Here is a 10,053-nt window from a genome sequence, read left to right on the forward strand (position 1 = left end):
TCTTTACAGCATCGGACTTTCTTTTCGCTTCCAGATACATCCACAGCTGAACGTCCTTTCGGCTTTGGCCCAGCCACTTCACTCTTTCTGGAGCTACTTGGAATTGCCCTCCGCTCTTCCCCAGTAGCATATTGGACACCTTCCGACCTGAGGGGCTCATCTTCCGGCGTCATATCTTTTAGCCTTTTAACATTGTCCATGGGGTTTTCTTGGCAAGGATACTGGAGTGGGTTGCCATTTCCTTCTCCAGTGGACCACATTTTGTCAGAACTCTCTGTCATGACCTGTCCGTCTTGGGTGGCCCTGCACGGTATAGCTCATGGCTTCACTGAGTTACGCAAGCCCCTTCGCCACGACAAGGCAGTGATCCATGAAGGGGTGAGAAGCAGTAGGAGTGCTACAAATTCATGTCTGTTGCAGCATGGGCATTTCACTCCTATCTAACTCCTCTTCTTTGTTCTTGGCTAGTCACTGGTGCCCTGGTGATTATTGGCTGAAGCAGTTCTCTGCTTCTCCTCAGTTTCTCTGTCCATTTCGTTATGACACACTGGGGAGTGAGAAATCACTCAGTCCAATTCTGATTGCTCCAAGACTACTTGGCCACGGGCTATGTATCATCACTATCATCATTTCTGGCAGGCAAAAAAACTAGAGCAAGTTTGCCATTGCCATACTCTGCTAAACTGCTTTCAGCACAACTGAAAAATCGGCAATCATTTAAAGCATGATGCTTCTCTAAGATGCCTTCAGAGATCTTTCCTTTCCTGCCCAATTCAAGAGACAATTATTTAGTCTGCCAGGGCAAATATACTGGGTCTCCTTCCAGTAATGAAACATTCTATTTTAAGAGACTAAAGGTGAAACCACTCTGGATCATGTGCATGATTGTAATGTAAGGCATGCAAAGGAGAACAGAGAGGAATTGTTAAGGACAGCATAAATGGAAAAGCGGAAGGTTGCATAATGTCTGCCATCTGCAAATTACTATGGTGCTTCTGCTGCCTTGTGCATTACAAATTTCCCAAGAAATTGGGGCTAGGTGCAAGGGTAGAGCCGGGGGGAGTTGTCAGAATAGGAAGATTTCACTTCTGCTATTTAATATCCTTTTTGGCCATTTGTCAAACCAATCCAAAACAGAGTTTTAGTGGTTTTGCTGATGAATGTAGCAGTTTATCCTGAAGCTGACGTAGCATTCAGTATTCTCTTTAAGAAATTGGGAGTGAGGAGTACAAGTGGTGGTAACTGTGCTTTAATGCCACAGCAAGATTCTTCATTGTAGTGTAGTGTGATGTGTTTAAATGGCCTCTTTGTGCATCAGCATGTTAGCACAGATGCTGATAGTTGCTCAAGGGCCTGCTTGCTTCCAGTTTCTATCTGTCATGTTATGAAATGCAAACTATGCCATCTATACTGCTAATGCCCTATGCAGAAATAGAAAAAAGCAGAGCAAAACCAAAACAGATGACTTTTAGAAACTCCCAGTCTTATGAGTTGTCATTTTTGAATATTACTACTGGACTACATCCAAATTCATGCAAATGGACCTCCAACAAGGAGTTTTCCTTAGTCTCCTCCCCCCACCATCCATGTATCTCCCAAATCTGCTTCAGAGGATGCACAGGAAGAATCCAAACTTTTAAAAGCTGGATGCGAGAAATTGAAAGAAGCAGAAATCTTAAGATAGACAGGACAATGGCATTGTTTGAAATGACTAATCTAATCCGCTTTTGGAAACATGACCCATATATCTAAACATTTCTCATCTGATAGCGGGCACTGATCTGCATTTGCAGCAGAATTGGAATGCAATGTAGACAGGCCCAACCCTTTGGCCTATTCTTTAGAGAATACAACTGCTTGGGGTGAAGGAGACGCTGGGCTCAGAGAGCTTTCCCATTACCATTAGAGAACAATGCTGATATGGACTGTATTCTGGGAATCTCACAATGTGATGGTTTTGAGTCACACATCCTGCTTAGCTCAGAATACACACAATTTGGCAGGCTGAAGGGCTGACCAGGTGAACTACAGATAATAGCCAAAGGAATCAGGTCCTTGAATAGAGTCACTAAAGCAGCATCCTGAGCAAACCCAAGTCAAGGTCTGGGTGTCAATAACTAAATTAGTATGATCAAGGAAGCAACATCCAAGAAAGATTCAGGATGGAGCTAGGAAAATGAGCTCCTTCTAAAGCTCCAAGGATATCCAAAACTTTGGGAGCAGCCCATTTCACTTTGGGTCTTTTCCCCATTTGCTCCAAGCCATGTTGCAAACATATCCTGGCAAGCTTTTTTGTCAGCACCCCATGAGTAAGAGAGCTTTAAGTTATCTCTGGCTAGGCTGGTGTTAAAGTAGGGGTTTCCCATCTTAAGCCAACTGTCATCAATAGCAGCTGCCAAGGGTCTAAAATCAGTTATATTTTGGCACCCATTATGTGGAAGGCAGAGGTAGGTGATCAACAGTGGGGGGTATCAAAGCAACCTTTTGTCTGTTATTTGTTAGTTTTTGTTTTAGTTGGTTCTTATACCTTTTAATGTATTTATTGATTGTTTTAGCCTTGTTGTATGCCACCCAGAGTCACTTGTTGGTGAGATGGGTGGCTATATAAATTGTATAAATAAATAAACTCTTACTGATGTGCCCCCTCCCCTGGTCAGCTTTGTCTTGTCTGCCAGTATTCTGCTGTTGTGTCCCTAAAGAACTGGACACAGCAGCACGGTGCTGGTGATCTATCAGAATTGTGTAATAGTGCTAGACTGCTCAGCTAGCAGGACTGTAAGTGCATTACCTCTGTGATTCTCACTGGCAGAGCAAAAGACTGAAATAGCAAATAACAGAATGATAGGACCATCCCACCCATGTCTTCTGAACAGAACGCAGAAGAACGCAGAAGCAACATTTGCTGCTTATATAAAGAAAGAAAAGGAAGGGAGGAGAAACCCTAAGTAAAGATGCTGTTCTTGATTCAGCTTACTTTGTGGTACTAATCAGGTTTTTTCTTTTGGTTTGGTTTGTTTTTAACTTTATTCAGCTCATGTTAGGGCAGAATGTGGTATAAGGGGATGGGCAGAGGAAGATGGGCAGAATCTGGCAGCCAGACCCACCCCATTCTGACTGCAGCACTGTGAGTGGCAAACATTTTTCTCTCTGGCTGGGGTGCAGAACATGAAGGGCAGCAAAACTGGAGGAATCAACTAGCTGTTTTCCTTATCAGGTGGTACACCTGTGACATCAGGACAGCACCATTTGGTGGTGAGCCAAAGCAGCTGCAGTAGAAGCAGGATAAGAACTGGAAACGGGGGCAGCAAATTTCATGCAGGTATTGTTTTCTTCCAGTTACTAGGATGGGTGGAGAGCACTTTAGCTCAGCTCAGAAGACAGGCCTTTTAAATCCCTTCAGAGGAGGTCTGAACATCTCTGAAGTAACCCAATTTGGTTCAGTATTCAATTTTTTCCACTGACACCCCTCCACCTAACCCTAAACCTAGTTTGGTCTTCAGAGGCAAGCTGTCTTGCAGAAAAGCTAGCCATGCTTCATTCTAGTTGAAATCCGTGACATATATCACTGTGAATTTGAATCTGTGCCACTAATTTCAGTGAGATTTAAATATAGATACCTTATTCTGGATAAAGCCAGAGATTTCCAAAAGCCCTAGAGTCAAACCAAATCAAGTAGAAGCAGCTCAATTTCCAGCTTCATTTCCAGCACATTAGTGTCCAGCCTCTTGTGCCAAATCACTGGCTTTCAAAATGCTATACAGGAAGAATAAAAACTAAGATTAAAATGGTTAAATTGTTAAGTGTCAGTTTTTGAAAGGATAACTAATGAGAGAAAAACATCTCCCTGGGTTAAAAGTCCCAAAGCATTAAAAGCCCCCGAAGTATCCAGTCATTTATTTTACACTTAAAGCTCCCTTTGATACCTTGTCATTAAGAAACAGAAGTGTGCGCATGGCCATGTCTTGAAAAACTCAGTGTGAGAAAACTGAGCCCAAGAGCATCCTCTCAGCCAATTCAAATATGTTGTAAGTCTTTAAAGTCCAATTGGAAGAGATAGCTCCCAGAAAAACAGCACGTTTAAGACAATTTTAATGGCACTGAGACTGGCTAAATGAATACCCTTGGCTGTTTAGCTTTCCGAATCCAAATATGCCAATGGCTTTGAAAGTTCATGAAGGATATAAAGATGTTACATTGTTCCAACTCAACCTGAAATAGCCACTTAGCCCATTTTACTTTTAATAAATGAGTTCCATTTATTAAAATTATTATTTATTAAAATTATTAAAATACTTCCATACTGGTAATTGTTTGAGACTCAAGAAATACATCTCCATGCAAATGTCAGTAGGCTGAGCTACATACCTGGCTGTGAAGATGCAGCAACCATGAAGAATCAATATTTTTTTTGGGAAAAGTTCAACTTGTTCACTTGCTTGGTAACACTAGGTTCCCATTATTTTGTGGAGATGCCTTACGTCTCAATCCAGGCCAGTTTCATTTGAAGCCCTGATCAAAGCTGTAATGAAATTCAGCCGGAGAAGCGGTTCAGTTTGTCTCCTTTAGCACAATCCTAATGCATATGCAAAGTAAAGGTAAAGACTCTCAAGCTGAGCTCTCGTCCTGATTTCTTCATGAGCATGTCCATGTAGCTTTCTTGGCAATGATAATATAAGTGGTTTGCCACTGCTTTCTTCCAGAATGTTTTTTTGACCTACTAGTCAAATCTATGAGGGCCAGTTTGGTGTAGTGGTTAAGGCATCAGGCTAGAAACCTGGAGACCCTGAGTTCTAGTCCCACCTTAGGCACAAAGCCAGCTGGGTGACTTTGGGCCAGTCACCCTCTCTCGGTCCTAGGAAGGAGGCCATGGCAACCACTTCTGAAAACTTGCAAGAAAACTGCAGAGACTTGTCCAGGCTGTCACCAGGAGTCAACAGTGATGCAAAGGCATGCACGTGCGCACACACACACACACGTAAAATCTATAGCTCTCATGGTTCCCCATTAAAATCCTAGCACAGTTTGACCTTACTTGTCTTTTTGTCAGATCAACAAAGGTTGGCTAGCTGCTGTTATCTATACCTAGGAGAATACATTTAATGAGGCTGACTCTTTGAAAATTATTTCAGTATCTGACCAAGAGGCAAGAGATGATGGTTAGGGGTCAGAGAATCTCAGCCACCCACTACCAAAACAATCTATCCGTGTTTCCTTTTACTGATCCCTTTCCAGCCCTAAATCAGTGAAGAGATTGTGGTCAAAATATAAAGTATTTTATTTAGGACACTGCAGAGTGTCCTTGGTTTTGAGGGTAGGATCCATCTGATTCCATCACTGCTTGTCTTTCAGAAGAAATGTGATTATTTCAGAGGGTTCTGGGAGAAGATGTTGACCAACATGAAGCTGCACTTATTGCTGGATTTTGTCCCTTTTATTTTATTGTTTGATTTTGATGATGTTGAGGTTGGTTGGTACTTCCCAGTTCCCACTTCTGTATTTGTGCAAAACTTTGAAATAGAACTTAACCAATAAAATGAAGATGGATCTCACCTTTCTATAATACTACACTTAAAACTAAGCACAGATGTAGCTTCTATCATTTACTGAATATTAGTAACTGTTTTCAGCACTGTATGTTTTTGTGATTTTTTGACTGTACTTATTTTACTTGTGTCTTTTATTATAATTCTCTTCTGCCCTGGGTAAACTGAAATAGGTTTTTCTGATGGATAAGTGAAGTACAATGAGTTTAAGAATTAAACAATAACAACAAAAACAACAACAATTAATTATCCTGTGTTGGTGAATTGTCAATGGGCAGAGAAAAACCCGGGCATTAAGATGCTTTGGGTATTAAGTAAGACAAAAGAAACAGCTCTGGCCATAATCAGCAAGAGATTAGAATACTGGCTTTGGCACTGGACAGCTGAGGTCATATTCCTACTCTGTTTTCCCCAAGAGGGTGTGGTGGGTTTTCCCTGCAGGCTTTTAAATGCTAGGAAAAGGGGAGGCATAAAGGAAGAGAAATATCAGCATGAGAAAGGGGTAGTTACTTTACCTGCAAGCTGACATCAGACTCAGACAGTGGCACAGAGTTGGGAAACAGCCATTCCCTGAGTTATTCCTGAAGATAACATCAAGCTGAAAAGGGCTTTACAGTACAGAATGAAATGGGCAGTGAGTGGCAAGTGGGTGGAGGAATCCAACACTTCAGTACAATTAATGGGTGGGGTACTACCGGGAGCAATAGACCATGATCCTGAGGTTAAAGCAGGGGTGAGAGTACACCTCTAAGCTTCTCAAAGTGGACCTCTAGATTCTTTTAAGGCCACTGGACCCATCTGAGATAAATGATACCATTTTTCAGAGATGTGTGGATTAGTGAAATCAGATCTCCAAATGAAATGAATTCATTTTGGGATCACACGATCAGACTGAGTACATCTGGAAGAAAGCTTTTGTCTGCATGTGCAAAAAACCATCAAAGTATCAGATCAATCTGAAGGCAACTAGTTCAATCTGATTATTGAAATCTTTGCCCAGCCCTATTATTAAATCTCTCTCTGTGAACTTTAGAGCTTCTGAAGAGAATCATGCATGTTGGAGAAGCAGAATGTCTGAATGCAAATGTTAGGGTCCTTCTATCCTGAGTGGGCAACCACCTCTTTGTGCTGAAGTACACTGCACTGCAAAGCAATTGCAACAGAGGTACTAGTAGAGGTACTACTAGTAATAATACATGTCTATACTGCTCCTCCTTCTAAAAGAAACCAGCGTGAAAAACAAAAAGAAAAAATTAGAAAAGCTATGCAAAAAAACATTTCCCTGGGACAATGTTTGCCTTGCAAATACCCAGAAGAACGACTGAGTAGTTGATCTACCAACTAAAACTAGACAGCCTGGGAGTTTGAGGGAGTGTTCCATAACTGCGGCCTTGCCACAAGCAGGCCCGATGGAAACTACTTTTTGGCATGAGATAGCAGGCCAACTGTGAGGTTATCAAGACAAGAATCATGGAAACTAGGTACCCTAGTCTAGCAATGCTCATACATGTACATCAACAAAAACTGCCTTAGATTCCCCATAGAACTAATTCCATTTTGAAGAGGCTGTTATCTTCTTTGCTTCCTCCTTCTCTTCCTCCTCTTCATTGCCACTGTTAACTCCTCACCACCACAGAACCTTCTCTTCTTTCTCACCACTATCAGCCAGCCAGCCAGAGATTGCTAGGCTGACTGCTGCTGGTTGAGGCCACACTAAGGCACGTGGCAGATCTAAACTGTGGGTTGTTTTTTGATCCTCCCAGATTGCAGGGCGCTATGCCGTGCAGTCTGATCCTATGGGCAGCATTGCCAGAGAATCTGTGTTATTAGCAACATTTTTTTCCCCCTGTCAAGCTATGGGTACCTAACATGGACTTATTTTCTTCTACTCTTACCAGTTAATGCCCTCCCCCACCCCATCAATTATGACTCAGAATAAGATATTGCATTTGATGAAATGGGCTGTAGCCCATCACTGCTAATGGCCAGACTTGCCCAATTTGAAACAATAAACACGATAGACCAAAGCATTTTTCATTCCCAGCCCAGGATAGAATAGCCATATTAATAGGGGATGTTGGCTATAATGAATATAAGACTGCAATCCAAAGCATTCTGAAGGCCCCAGACTGGGGATAGATAGTGTTGGTCTGATAAATCAACGTGTTTTGCTACAACAGAGAATGGGATAGAGAGATGATAATCACCATTTGAATCATACCCAGAAGCCTAGTGGGGGCTAATGCAGCTTGTGGAGCAGCAATGTTATACAGTATGAGCATAACAAGAAATGCCAAAAACTGCTTGCACTGCTGCATTCTTGACCAGCTGCAGCTTTTGAGCACTCTTCAAGGGCGGCCCCATGTACAGCACATTACAATAATCCAAACAGGAAGTGACTAAGGCATGAGTCAGCATGAGCAAGGCCTCCTAGTCTATGACTGGGCTCAACTGGTGCATAAGACAAACCTGTGCAAACCCCTCTCCCCCCTGATCAGTGCTGCCACCTGCACTTTGAGCAGGAGTTGTGAGTCCAGGAGGACCCCCAAATTGCACACCACTTCTGACTGGGGAAATACAGCCGCAGGCCAAGTGAAGGATGGAAAACCTCTGGAACCGTGTGTGTGTGTGTGTGTGTGTGCATGTGGGGACTTAGAACCCCACAGTCTCTCATTCTTACCTGGGTTGAACCGAAGCCTGCTCTCCCCCATCCAGACCCTCACAGCCTTCAGGCACTGGAAAAGGACCTTAACGACATTGCTTGGTCAGCCCAGGGTAGAGATGTACAACTGGGTGATACTGCACTGCATGCTGTGGATGACCCAGCAGCTTCCTGTAGATGTTAAACAGAAGTGGGGAGAAGTTGCAGCCCTGAGGCACCACACAAAGCAGGGGCCTTGGGCTCAACCTCTCCCCCCCCCCCCACATAAACATCAACTGGAACCAGCCCCAGAGAAAGGAAAACCATTGTAATTTGATGCCTTCCACTCCCAAACCCCAAGCCATCCCAGAAGGATACCATGATTGATGGTATTGAAAGCCATTGTGAGATCAAAAAGGGCCAGGATGGACAAACTACCCTTATCCTGAGCCCACCAGAGGATGTCCACAAGAACAATGAATGCCATTTCAGTGTTATAGTCAGGACTGAATCCTGACAGAAAAGGGTCCAGGTAATCATCTTCCAGGCACTGAAGACCTAGCTGTTTTCCCAGACATTGAGGTCAGGGCTGGCAACCTCTCTTTGGAAATATGCAGCTAGATACCTAACAGACATATGGCCCAACAGCTAATCCTGCATCAGGCCCTCAGATATAATAATGGGTTTTTATCTATTAAATCAGTAACTATTTTGGAAGTGTGTGATTATTTATTACATTTAAAATCCATTACAATCTCCCAGGATGCTTAGCAGTTTCACAGAAATACAAACAATAAAGTATTCATGGTCCAATAAGATCCAAAAAACATAAAATACAAACCAGAAAATCTGAAAAAGCAATGTAGAAAAACTGGCACCAAGTCTGGAAGAATTCTGTCTTCAACTCCTTCCAAAAGGTGGCTAAAGTCAGGGTTAATCTCATTTCTACTGGGAGGCCATTCCAGAGGGCCAAAACTAGGCTGGAAAAGTTGTTTTTATTGTTGGAGTAATAATAAAAATACAATTTTTAAAAAATCAACACCTCCCTTCCTTGCCCCCCTACCTCCCAAAAGTGGGAAAACATCAAATGCTTTTTCTGGCAAGATTGAATAGGTCAGGCCAATTCTAGTGGTTGAACATGGGCCTGAAGATAACTTGATGACAAGCTATAAAGGACTTTTAATACCAACACTTTAAATTGTATCTAGAAGCCTATAGGAAGCCAGTGCAGGGCGTATAGTGTAATGTGCTTTGACTGATGAGTCCTGGATAATACATGGGCCACTGCATTTTCAACCAATTCAGCCTTCCAAGTGGTCTTTAAAGGCAGCCCCATAAAGAATGTTCTGCAATATAACTGGTGATGAGGGCACAAGCCACTGTAGGAAGATTCTCTCATCCCAGGTAGGACCACAACTGGTACACCAGGCAAAGCTGGGCAAAGACCCCCTGGCCACAGCTCTCACCTGCTGCTCAAGCAGAAGCCATATGCCCAGGAGAACCCCCCAAATCATGGACCTGCTTCTTCAGAGGTAGTGCTTCCCCATAAAGAGACACCACTGGAGCTGTCCAAACACCCCAATGAATAAATAGTAACTCATCTTGCTAAGATTCAGTGTTAACCTGTTCTCTCTTATCCAGACCCTTACAGTCTCTGAACAACAGGACGAGACTTCAACAGCTTATCTAGCATGACCCAGAGTAGAGAGGTAAATCTGAGTATCATCAGCATACCGCCCTCCAACCTGTCAATGACCTTACCTAGTAGTTTCATGTAGATATGTACAGTAGTGGTTTCTTCATAATGCATATGATTTGTAGCTTCTGTTCAGTCTGGCATTTTGCTGGTCAAATAGCCTGTTACGAGCT

The 10,053-nt window shown here is 42.8% G+C and overlaps 1 long non-coding RNA gene across 1 annotated transcript; it reads right to left on the reverse strand.

Annotated features, from left to right (window-relative positions):
- Positions 1-3,625: 3,625 nt before the first annotated feature.
- LOC112540198 (uncharacterized) lies at positions 3,626-8,360 on the reverse strand. The gene is made up of 3 exons (XR_003084263.2): positions 8,224-8,360; positions 4,366-4,519; positions 3,626-3,753 (listed from the first exon to the last, which is right to left on the reverse strand). It is a non-coding gene; the product is annotated as an uncharacterized LOC112540198 (long non-coding RNA).
- Positions 8,361-10,053: the final 1,693 nt, after the last annotated feature.

The sequence above is a fragment of the Python bivittatus genome, unplaced genomic scaffold (assembly GCF_059951505.1).
Source record: "Python bivittatus isolate LINGU-HERP-01145 unplaced genomic scaffold, Pbiv_v1 ctg000480_np1212, whole genome shotgun sequence".
Classification (NCBI taxonomy): Eukaryota; Metazoa; Chordata; class Lepidosauria; order Squamata; family Pythonidae; genus Python; species Python bivittatus.